General features: G+C 41.8%; 1 protein-coding gene and 1 non-coding gene across 3 annotated transcripts in view; one reads left to right on the top strand and one right to left on the bottom strand.

Moving 5' to 3' along the window:
• SHROOM4 (shroom family member 4) overlaps positions 1-12,651 on the top strand; it is a 199,620-nt gene that overhangs the window by 139,083 nt on the left and 47,886 nt on the right. The window lies entirely within an intron of this gene.
• On the bottom strand, positions 6,548-6,651 carry LOC132358105 (U6 spliceosomal RNA). The gene has a single exon (XR_009500459.1). It is a non-coding gene; the product is annotated as a U6 spliceosomal RNA (small nuclear RNA).

The following is a 12,651-nucleotide window of genomic DNA, read 5'->3' as shown; positions in this document are numbered from 1 at the left end:
CATAGGTAGAACTGGTGTGTTGTTTAGGTCCAGATCAGGACCAGAGATTGTCCTAGGCCCATCGAATGTTACTCCTAATCTAAAGTGATCTCAATTACACATAAATATCTTCTGGTGGTCACTTCATCCTAAAAATATCAGCTCTCCTTAACTTTCATCCTCCATTTTCTTCTTCTCATTTTCTCACTGAAGTGTGGCTTCTTCCACTACATGACAGTCTTCTCTATAGTTCCAGATGAATTGGTATCCTCCAGATTGAGAAAAAACCATCAAGGAGGATCTTTTTTTTCTCCTTTTCCAGTGGGCAATTTTTCAATAGCAGTTTTTCAGCAGTACAGTGGAAGGAGTACAATGGAAGGCACATAGCCATTGGTATATAACAGCACTGGTGTCAAATCACATATCAGCTGGCTGACCTTTAGCAAGTTAGTTAACCAAAATTTTCTCATCTGCAAGATGGGAATAATGGTATCTACCTTATAGAGTTATATGAGTAAATGAGGTAATATGTATAAAGCCCTTTGAAAATAGTTGTTGCTTAATTAATATTGGCCCTATTGAACTTTTATTTCTGGAAATTTCTTCTCTTTGATTATTAAGTATATCTTTCTCCTGGTTTTCTTACTACTACTTATTTTCAGCTCTCTTTCCTTAATTTGTCTGTTAACTACAGTATACCTTAGAAGAGTGGTCCTCAAACTTGAGTGTGCATTAGAATCCTCTGGAGGGTTTGTTAAGGAACATATTGCTCCCCCACCCCAAGTTTCTGATCCAGTCAGGGTCCAAGAAGTTCTCAGGTAATGCTGGTGCTGCTGGTCTGAGGACTGAACTTTGAGAACCACACTAACCTAGAGTTCAGCCTCAGACCCTCTTTTTCATTCTATGGACTTTTCTTGAGAGGCTTTAGGTATCACTGATGACTCTCAGATTTCTATATCCAGAGAAGACCACACTACTAGACGCCAGATTATCATTTTCAACTGCATGTTACACTGTGCCACCAAGTTGTCTCCCAAACATATCATAATTCAACATGCCCAAGCTGATTATAAAGTACATATGGAAATATAAATCTGTAAGATTAGTCAGGAAAGGTCTGAAAAAGAAGAGTAATAAGGGAGAAAGGAACCAGTCCTGTTGAAACATATTATAAAACTACAGTTATTAAAATAGTTTGGTACTACCACATGAATACAGATCAATGGACCATAATTGAGCCTAGGAATTGATCCAAAGGCATAATTTAGATTTTTTAATATATGATTTTATTATTAAATATTAAAGGTCTCTCTAAGCAGGACCCAAAGGAAGCCATAAAGGAGAAAATTGTTAAATTTGACTACATGAAAGTTAAAATTTACAGCACCACAAAAATACAGAAACAGAATCCAAAGACAAAAAACTGGGAAGAAGGATTTGCATCTGATATGGGAAAGGGCTGGTTCCCTGTATATATAAAGAGCTCTTGAGACTGAGAATCACTTAGAAAAATACCAATAAACCATTGTTAAAAAAGAGGAAAAATGGACCTAAACAGCCAGTCCAGGGAAAAAGAAAATTGGCTTATAAAAATAAACAGAAAGATGCTCAACAACACTCATAATTAAAGAAATATAGGTTAATTTAAGCAACAACTCTCACCTTAAGATACAACTTTCACCAGTCAGAATGGCAAAAATCAGAGCATGAAATATACAATTTTTGGCAAGCGTGTGGAGAAATGCGCACTCTTACACCCTGCTATATACCTTGCTACTCAAAGCATGATCCTTGAACAAGCAGGATCTGCATAAACTGAGAGCTTGTTACAAATGCAGCCCCATCCCAGACCTACTAAATCAGAATCTGCATTTTAACGAGATCCGTAGGTGATTTGTTTGCACATGAAAGTTTGAAAAGCACTGCTCTAATACATTGTTGGTGGAAATACAAATTAGCATAACCTCTTTGGATTTCAGGAGACTTTATCACAATTAAACATTCATATGCTCTGAACCAGAATTCCAGTTGCAGGAATTTATCTAACAGATATAATCATATATGTGTGTGAAGAGATGTTCAAAGATATTCATTGCAGCATTATTTGTATTAACAAAAAATTAGAAACAACCTTAATATTCATTAATTGGGTAAAGGTTAAATGAACTATGAAAAAGTCACACAAGTGCAACACTAGGCGGTTATTAAAAATTTGTGAAAAAGTACATGCAGATACAAAATTATCTCCAAGATATATTGTTAAACACTAACAGCAAGGTTCTGAACAGTATTCTAGTATGCTTTTTTTTTGTATTCTGTTATTATAATCCCGATTTTGCAGATAATGTAAGTGAGGCAGAGGTGTTAAGTAACTAGCCCAAGGCCACACAGCCAGCAGTGGCAGATTCAAATCTAGACAGTCTGGTTCCAGAGCTTATGTTCTTAACACTATGCCGTACTGCTGCTCTGGGATAAACAAGAACCTGTTAATGATGGTCTCCCCCAGAGTATGGGGAACTCATTTTTCATTGTATATGCTTTTGTACTGTTTGAATGGTTTACCTTTTGCAAGTATTGCTTTAAAAAATAAAAACTTAAAAATCGACTTGTCCAAAATTGGACTAATTTCCCTCCCCCCTCTTCTTGGTGACAGGCTCAATTATTTGTTGAAGTGAGAAATCTGGCAGACACTCTGGGCTCCTTCCTCTACCCCTCACATTTTGTCCAACTGGGAACCAAGATTTATTGGTTCTACCTCCTAGACCATTCTCAGACAAGCCTCAAATCTGCCTTGCCACTCTATCCCTGAATCATAGATCACTTTGGACTATAACATTCATTTCCTAACTGGTCCACCTGCTTCTTTTCTCCCTAAAAATGTTAGCAGATACATCTTTCCAAAATGCAGATCTGATTCTGCCATTGTCATGCTTACAGTTTTTCACTGGCTCTCTGTTTCTCTAGCTCTCTCCCCAGCTAGTTCAGTCTTCTCCCCAGGTCTCCCATAGGCCCCAGAACTCTTCTTGGTCACCCAGGACATCTGGGAGACTTTTCCTTTTATTCTCAATTGTAGATTCATCATGCCCCCCTTCCCATCCTTCTATCTCTACCTGTAGGTGAGGCAGGTTAGAATAGTGGTTAAGAACATGGGCTTTGGAGTCAGGCTGCCTGTGTTCGAATACGATCTCTGTGACTTTGTAGTTCTGTGATCTTGGGCAAGTTACTCAACCTCTCCAAACCTCTGATTTTCCTCTCTGCACAATGGAGATGAGTAGCACCTGCTTCATAGGGTTGTTATGAGTATTAAATGTTTTAATATTTGTAATACATAGTGAACGCTATAAGTGCTTTTGATATAAAAATGCCTAAAGTATGGCGTGGAAGAATCTTTTCAAATTGGCGTAGGAGGCAGGCCTTTTTCTCCTTTGGAGCTCTTTTCTACTAAAGATGGCTCGTTAGTATTAGGAACAAGTATACATGAGTCAGCAAGAATCCCCACCCCTTTTCAAGTCTCCTGTAATTCTGGCTTGTTTCCCCAAATGGATGACAGATTGAAGCTTCTCGAGGGCAAGGATCATAGTGTAGACTTTTTAAGACTCCTTGGCACCTGTTAAACACATGATAGACACATTTATTCCCATCAGTCTTACAATTAAATCCAAGTCCTTACAATGACCCACTCACCTGGCCCTTGGCTCCTTCCCCAACCTCATTTCCTACCCTTCTTTGTCTTGTTCATTCTGCTCCAGCCACACTGGCTTTCATGGTTCTTGGACCATGGCAAGCTGATCCTATCTTGGGACCACTGCCCTGCCTGATGCCTCTGCCTAGAACATTCTTCCCTCAGATATTCGCCTGGCTCCTTCCCTGACTTTAAGTCGCTGCTCAGATATCACCTCCTAATAGAGGCCTTCCCTGACCACACTCTAAAATAGGATCGGCCCTCACATAGCCCTGTCTGACAGTTTACCCCTTACCCTGCTTTCTCTGTCTTCATAGCACTTAGCACTACCTGTCATATTATATATTTATTGAGTTGAGCCCCATGAGGTCTGTCTAGTCTGTTTTATTCATTGGTTTGTCCCCAGCACCTTGAACAGTGCTTTCTTGGCTCTCAATAACTAATGAATGAAAGAATCAATGAATGAATAAGTAAAGGAATGAATTCAATGCAAGTACCTGTGTAGAAGGGGAAATACAACAAATTCTGTTCACTCCTAGAATTTTGAAAACTTTATAATTTTCAGTCCATGATCCTGTCTTTCAGCTTTAGCATTTTCAAATTAAATCCATATCCATGCATGGGTTTTGTTTCAATTTTATAAACATCACCTTGACAAAAGTTAAAATCCAATATAAATCAAGTCCAATTTTACAAAAAATTGCTGATTTGTTTGTTCTCCATCCCATGGGGAAGGAATGTGTATGATTGTGTGTGTGTGTGTGTGTGTGAGAGAGAGAGAGAGAGAGAGAAAACAGTTACCTGCAGTGAGGAAATTGGGTAGGGAGTAGGCTGGGGAGGCGGGAGTAGGGAGTCCAGGTTCCCCAGAAGGAAAATAATTTTGTTCAAATTGCTGTCTATTTTCTTCTAAATTGTTGCTTCCAAATCCATTAGAAAACCAAACTGAAATCCAAAGAAATGAAAAGCTTGATGAACTAGAGGTTCGTAAACGTAAATACATCAGATCAGGGAATTTCTCAGCGGCTCATGCAGAGCATTGCGAGACCATGTGAAAGCTTTATGAAGAGAAACTTCAGCAAGGGGGACAGATATATGGCAGCTGCTTGCCAGCTCATATCTCCACTCAACACGGGAAGTTGTGATGTGGGAACTGCCCTCTTGGTTCTGGGATGCGCCTCACCATGAAGTAGAAGTTCCTGGCCCTGGCGCCCAAATTCTATTCAAGCAGCTGCCCTCTATTGTGTACATAGCCACTGGAAGTTGAAGGAAGGTTCCTAGGCTCCCTTGGAAGACAAGACCCCGCATAAGTCAAAGCAGCAGCAGCCAGTATTTTAAAGAAGCCATTTGAAAATCTGTTTTCAAATGTATGATAGCATTCTCTAGAGTGATGTGTCTCAAACTTGAGCGTGCATCAGAATCACTTGGCGGGCTTGTTAAAATTCAGATGGCTGGGCTCTACTCTCAGAGTTTCTGATTCAAAAGGTCTGGAGTGGGGCCCCAGAATTTCATTTCTTACAAATTTCCCAGGTGATGCTGATGCTGATCTATTCGACAGACTTTGAGAGCTACTGTTTAGGAAAAAAAACACAGGAATTTGGAAGCAAAGAACTTGGATTCAAGCCTTGTATGATTTACTTCACCTCTGAACTTGAGTTTCTTCTTTTCTAACATGGAGTTTATAAGGTTGTTGGAAGGATTAAATAGAACGGTGTCTATGAAAGTTCTTTGTGAACTGTAAATATTAGCGGTTAAACGGCTTCACAAATAGTACTTGCTGCCACCCCCCAGCAGATTTTCCTGTGCTTTGTCCCCTCTCCACACAACTTTGTCCCACCAAGTCCATCAGGCGCCTAGGAAAAACTAAAGCCAAGCAGGCCCTGAGTAGTAAAAAAATTTTTAACCCACTGGGCATGGCCATAATGCTGACCTTGACTTGACCTCCCTTTTCCTCTGACTGGCCTCTTCTCAACTTGCTCCTCGTTCTTCCAGCCCTGGCCACCTCTCACAGCAAAGAATAGCAACTAGTGCTGACATTGGGGTAAAAAGCTGTCAGATGGAATTTTTTTTAATTAGTAGCATAAACAGAGGAATCCACTGCCAAGCAGGAAAGCATTTGTTGGGGAAACCATTTTGCTAGGTTGGTGGGCTCTGAGCTGATTTCCCTGAGGGCAAAATCCAGATGTTTGAAAGAGTTAAGTGGAATCATAAGTATAATTGCAGATTTCTAACTTAGGAATGTGTCAGACAGTTGTATTAGACAGTTGCCAGGGTAAATGATATGTCTGTGTAGAAGGGTGTCCTTTTTCTTTGGAAACCTTTTCTCATTCAAAACTAATACATGTGTAGTGTAGAAAATTTTAAAATTTTCTAAAGGTATAAAGAATTAAAATGACCCTTAATTCTGCCACACAGAGGTAAATACTTAGTGGTAAGATATTGGTACATTTTCATCCAGCCTTTTAATATGTGTATGCTTATACATGAATATATGTGTATGGATATATAGTTTTTGAATTGGGCTGGTACTACATACAGGTTTGTATACTGTTTTTTCACTTTTGTAATGGCAGGCTATTATTCCTTCATGTAGATATACAGTACTTCACCTAACTTCCTAAATGTTGAACAGTTAGGATATTCCTAATTTTACATTATAAATAACGCTGCAGTCGATGACACTTCATGTACATAAATCAATGTGTGCATCTCTAATTGCTCTCTTAGGATAGAATCCTTGGAACGGAAAGATTAGATTAAAGGGTAGGAACATTTTTAAAAACAGGTATAATTCACCTACCATAAAATTCATTACTTTTAAGTGTGAGATCCAGTGGTTTTTAGTATATTTACAAGGTTGTATGACCACCACCACTGTCTAATTCCAGAAAAAATAAGCAGTGCTTCACAAATTTGCATGTCATCCTTGTGCAGGGGCCATGCTGATATTCTCTGTATTGTTCCAATTTTAGTATATGTCAGCTAAAGCAAGCACAGTAGGAACATTTTTATGTCTCTTGCTGATATATGGCAAGTTTCCCTCTAGCAAATGTATACCCAATCCATTCCCATTCAGCAGTGTATAAGAATGCCTCTTTCCCTGCAACTTTGCTGACACTTAGTTAAAAAAAAATATTGCCAATATCATTGAAAATGGCATTTTATTATTTTGTCTTTTTGATTAGCTCTTCTTCCTCTGTAGCTGTTCTGTAGAGATATGTCATCCACCCTCTTTCCTTTGCACGCATTTACCGTGGGCAGTCACATCCACTGCGACAGCCTCGGCTGCCTCCTCTCTGTGGATAATGACCACATGTCCATACCCTGCCCTAACCTCTTTCTAGCACTGCAGCCCAGATGTCAAGCTGCTTGCTGGGCATGACTATCTACATTATTTGACAGCATATCAAACACGCTCATGTCTCAAATCAAACTCATGACTCCTGAAGCCAGCTCTGGCTCTCAACTTCCCTATCTGGATTAGTGATACCACCATTCTCCTAGGTGTTTCACGGTCACCTTAACTCCTCTCTCTACTCCATATTTAATTAGTAGTCCAAGCTTCTTGATTCTGTCTCTTATGTCCTTTCTCACATCCTTCCCTTCTGCTCCACCCTCACTGTCATTGCTCTACTTCTACCTTTTATTATGTCTATTACACTAGCCTACTCACTTCACTGTGCTTTCAGTATTTATCCATATAATTAATTCTACATATGGCTATGAGAATAACTTTCCTAACATATGCTTTTACCATGTTGCTTTCCTATCCTGGAACCTCGAAAGCCTCTCTCTCGCCTATTGGTAAAGTAAATGCTTTATCCTGACACTTAAGGCCCACCGTGTTGTTGCATCATTCTAATTTTACTTCCTGTGTGCCTTACAGAAACTGTGTTCTTCCTTCAGCATGTTCCTGCTTTATCCACTCTTGTTTTTGCAAAACCTGGCATGACCTCTTCCCCAGTCTCCTCCAGCTGAAATTGTCCTGAGTCTTCAAAATCAGAGGCTCTGTGAAGTCTTCCTTGATTCAATCAGCTGTACTTTCCCCTTTTTTTCCTCATTGTCTGGTTTTAGACAGCAATTTTATAGTGTTTTCAACAAAAAATTAAGGAAGCTTACTTGCTTAATAATGTTTTTATTACATGAGTGGCTTTAAATTTTTATTGAAGTATAGTTGATTTACAATGTTGTGGTGTTAGTTTCAGGTGTACAGCAAAGTGCTTTGGATATGTATGTATGTATGTGTGTATATATATATGTGTGTGTTCTTTTTTTGGATTCTTTTCCATTATAGGTTATACAAGATATTGAATATAGTTCCCTGTACAGTAAATCCTTGTTGTTCTCCTTTTTTAACTCTCATTTTGTTAGCACTTCCTTTATGGCACGATATTCTGCCCTGTTTAGTTACTTAGCTATTTTTATTCACCCCCTACCACACTACAAATTTCTTGAGCACAGGAAGTATATCTTCTTCATTTTGGCATGTTCCATAGTACCTCTCCAAGCACGTTAAATGTAGATAGGAGCTCCATAAAAGCTTGAATAAAAGAATGGTAAAGACTGCCAACTTTTTTTTTTAAGAACTACTAATGACTCAGTTTCGGGAATGAATTCTGTGCTAAGAAGGTACAGATGCCAGACAACCCAAATGTCATGGCTTATTCTTCTTTTTCCCTCACTATCCACAGCCAATCCATCAACAAATACTGTAAGCTCTACCTCTTCAAGATACCTCTAATCAAACCTCTTTTCTCTACCCCTACTGCTTCCTCCCTAGAACAAATCACCATTATCTCTTACCTATAAGAGCCTTTTTAAACTGGTTCCTTGGCTTCTACTCTTGTCCTGCCTAAATCTATCAGCCAAGTGAGATTTTTATAAAACTTAGATCGTGGTAGTCCTCTGCTTAACAACCTCCAGTGACTTACTTCCCACTACACTGAGAATAAAACACAAACTTCCTATCTTGGCCTTTGGAAACTCCATGATGTGGCCTTGGCACTTCCCCAACCTCATGTCCCTGTACTGTCTACCTTGCTCACTGTGCTCCAGCTCTGCTGAGCATTGGCCATTCCTCATTGTCATGTTTGCTCGAAGCAGAGTGAGTAGGTTCTCTTGGTTGTATTTAGGTCCTCACTGTCATTGGACGTTGTCTTTGGGCTTCATGCCTTTAGTAGTGGAGATGACTCAGGGAGTGGCCAGAAGCAATTCTAAAGGTTTTGAGACTTGACTTTAGGCAAAACTTTTGTGGAGTCCATCATTTTGCTGAAAATTGGTACTCCGATACTGAGTTTGAGCTGAGGGAGGTATTTGGCTGAAAGGGAAAAGAAAGGAAATCTTATATTATTCCTGTAACCTTCTTCCCAAGGGATGCTATAAATATTACTGATAGAAATCGGAGCTGGAGGACAAACATCCTCCACCTTCTTTATCACTCTGGGTGTTGATTTAGGAAATTGGGCATCACAGCAGAAGCTGACTCAACAGATGGGATTCTGTGAACCTATTGTCATTTTCCCTATGTGCTCCTCTGAAGTCTCCCTCAGGCCTCTGGTGTTGCACCCTTAGCTTTTGTATATAAGGGAAGAGAGAAAAGCCCTCTTTGTTATTCAGATTCTTGACTTGCTCCCCTTGCTTCTAGAAGCTGTGAAATATGCACCATCCACCTCCTTGCCTTTGGGATCATTGACAGGAAATAGTCTATGATGGGTATTTGTTATCAGACTATACACAGAGAAACTAGAGTATGCTTCACAGCCCACTCTGAAAGAGAATTCCAAGTACTGTGTTTCTAAACTACTAAGCATTTTTCTAGCCCCTAATATTTGCAGAGCTCTCCCACATCATTCATATGGTTGCTTTGTGCCAACCTTCTTTAGAAAAAGAGGTGTCCCTGTGTTTTAAAGATTCCAATGTGAAAAAGTGGAGAAATGAAAGCAAAAGGTCAAGTGTAAAGGCCCTAACCAGATGAGGGTATTGCTCTTTACTTGGAAAGCCAAAAGACACCCCTTGACACGCAGCACAGCATTTCAGGGAGTCTTTGCTCCCACCCCAACATCCCTTTCCTTTCTTATTCACTACCCTGGGTTTCCTTTAAGCCATGAATGGATCCTGAGGTGGAGGCTGGAGAGGGGGATCCAGCAGGTTTACATGAAAGAACTTGACCTGGCTATTCCGAGAGGTGAGGGGAGGTAGTCCCTTCTATGTAAAGTACCTGTATCTCAGATGACCCAACTTATAGCTCCCCAACTGACAAGAAAGGCCTTGTCCTAAAAGTTCTCTTTTAAATTATACATACATATATACACCCACATACACATAGATATACACACAGATACATACATACATACCCATACATGTACACAGACATATACAGTCACACATTTACATACACATACATATTCTCCCTTGGTTGGGTCTGTATAAGGAAGGTCTCCAGATCACCAGGTTGCAGGGTCCCCCAGCTAACAGTGTGAGGGTGTGAGGAGGCCTTCAGAGCTCTATATCCCTCTACAGTGATCAAGCGGCTTTTGCCTCCTCCTGTCAGATAAACAAGCCATGCATTGTTCTGTCCACCAGCTGTGTGCGGGCTTGCCTTCCTGCTGAGCGGGCCAGAATGAGCATGGATTCCTTCATGTGGGGCAGGTGGAATGTGCTGTTTTGGGGTGGGGGAGGCTGGAAGAGCCACAGAAAGTAAACGGAGCAAATCAAGGACACTCTTTTGTGCTCCTCCTTATCTAAACACTTTCAGAAAAGGAAAGAGCCTGCAGTAGGTTATGGGCCAGACCTCAGGCTAAGCATAACCCCAAGCAACAGGGGCCATATTTTTCTTCTTGCCCTGGGTTGGATCAGAGCCCCGGTTCTCTTTCTGCTTGCCCTCTACCTTCCTCCCTCCAAGTAGCTCTTGAGGGGTCTGCTGGGAGCCAGGCTCAGAGACTGGTAGTGCTGTCGGAAGGTATTGGGGTGACACCCCACTACAGCAGCCAGAGGTTGACTCCTTCTAGAATTGGTCCACCTCCCTCCCCCCACCTTTCACAACAGCCTTTATGAGTCCTCTTCTGGGAGCCAGCTTCTGACAGATCTGCCGCTTCTGCCTGCATGTGCTCACCCTCCTTGCACCCACGCCAAGTTCTTATCCTCTGAGTGCTTGGAAAAGAAGCAGTCATCTTTTCCTTCCCCTGAACATCGGAGGTGATACTTGCTCATGTTGTCTGGAACTTAGCTCTGCTAAGGGAGAGGGTACCTCTTTTACCCCCACCCCATCTCCCAGCCTCCTTTCTAAATCCCAAACTGGCCAAACTGCTCACGTTCCTCTCTAATCATCCTCTGCCCAAGGATTTCTTCAGTATATGCTATCTGTGCCCATCTGCCCATCATATCACCTCCTCTGGTGACTACCCAACTGTCATGCTCCCACCCTGCCTCCCTACCTGAGCCAGTCCCAAGAACATGCTTGCACCTTTAATCAAAACTTCCTCAGCCCACCTGGCCACTGACAGGGCCAGACTGCTATCAAATTTGTTATTCTTTATTTTGTTAGGAAATGGGGGGGGGGGGTCAGGGAAGCATTTTTATGGACTGGGTTACTGAGTAGAGGCTGGGTACCCAGGCCTCAATAGTGACATTAAAAGGGACTGTTTATTCTGATGCTGTTTCAGACCAGGGGTTATTCCCTAGTGTACTGCTGACACTAAAGGTATTATATTCCCCAGTGTATCGTCAGAATGTGGTTATCACACTGGCAGCATCACCATCACTCTAGAGCTTGTTAGAAAGTCAGAATCTGGAGCCCAGTCTAGAGCTACTGAATCAGAATCTGATTCAAGATGGACAGGTGATTAGTCTGGCCACTGAGGTTTAAGGAGTGCTACTCTAGAGAACTAGGCTTGGCTTTTGAACCTTCTCTTAATTAGTCCTTTTGCTCTCCTCTTCATTTGGCTTGAAGACATTCTTTTTCTAGCCACTAACAATACCTTGCCCATTATTATTTGGGGTAGAGGACAATATTAATAACCTAATATTAATGCCTATCACGTGCGAGGCATGCACTGCAGATGAGGAAATTGAGGCTCTGTGACACGCCCAAGGCCAAACAACTAGTGGGTGGGAAAGCTGAGACTCCAAGCCAGATCCACATGCACATAAAATCCCCAAACTCCCCCCTTACAGTACTTCTAACTACCAAAGGAGGGCTTTGGCACCTGCCTTTTGTGGAACAGACAAAAGTCCACCCAAACCTCCCTAGGAGGTACAGAGGGAAGAGAGGGGAAGGTGCCTCCCGGCATGATTTCCCTAGAAAGCGAAGGCCCTGGCATCCTTCTTGTCCTGAGGAAGCTCACATAAACCCTCTCAGGGGCCAGAAATGGCTGGAATTGGGACCAGAGGCCAAGGGAAACTGGAGTGGGGATCCAGGAATATTATGAAGGGAAAACCCTAACTCTAAATCCCCAAGAGAAATCAAATTCTGATGCCTGAGCTTGGGCTTCGTGTGTGCAACGAACTCCTGTGGGGCTGCTCGGGGTTCTGGCTGTTGCGTAGGTCATTGAGGACATCATGTGGACCCCCAGGCTCGGGCCTGGGACTCTTACGTCAGAGCATGCCATAGTTGGACGGGTTGTTTGTGACAGTGGACTTCAATGTTTTATTTTGCAGAGAGGAAACAGAAGCCCATAGAGGGGGAGTAAATTGCCAGAGGTCAGAGCAAAATCATGGCAGAGGCAGGGGTGCTTACTCCAAGCAGCACTATTCTGGAGTTGGAGTGTCTGGTGTGAAATGCAGTTTCCTTTGGATCTGCTCAGGTGCCTGTAGGACGTGCAGACCCTGAAAATACAGCCCAGAATGGCTTGTGAATCTTTCTATCTCAGCAGGACATTCATCTTGGGAGAGCTCTAGGTTACTTGCCCCCATCTATGTAAAATCAGCTGTAGTGCTACTTGCTTTTCTGGACCTGGAGGCTGCTGGGCTTGGCTGATCTGAGCTTTCCTTTTCTG

The sequence above is a fragment of the Balaenoptera ricei genome, chromosome X, assembly GCF_028023285.1.
Source record: "Balaenoptera ricei isolate mBalRic1 chromosome X, mBalRic1.hap2, whole genome shotgun sequence".
Taxonomy (NCBI): Eukaryota; Metazoa; Chordata; class Mammalia; order Artiodactyla; family Balaenopteridae; genus Balaenoptera; species Balaenoptera ricei.
This window is presented reverse-complemented; position numbering and strand designations above follow the sequence as displayed.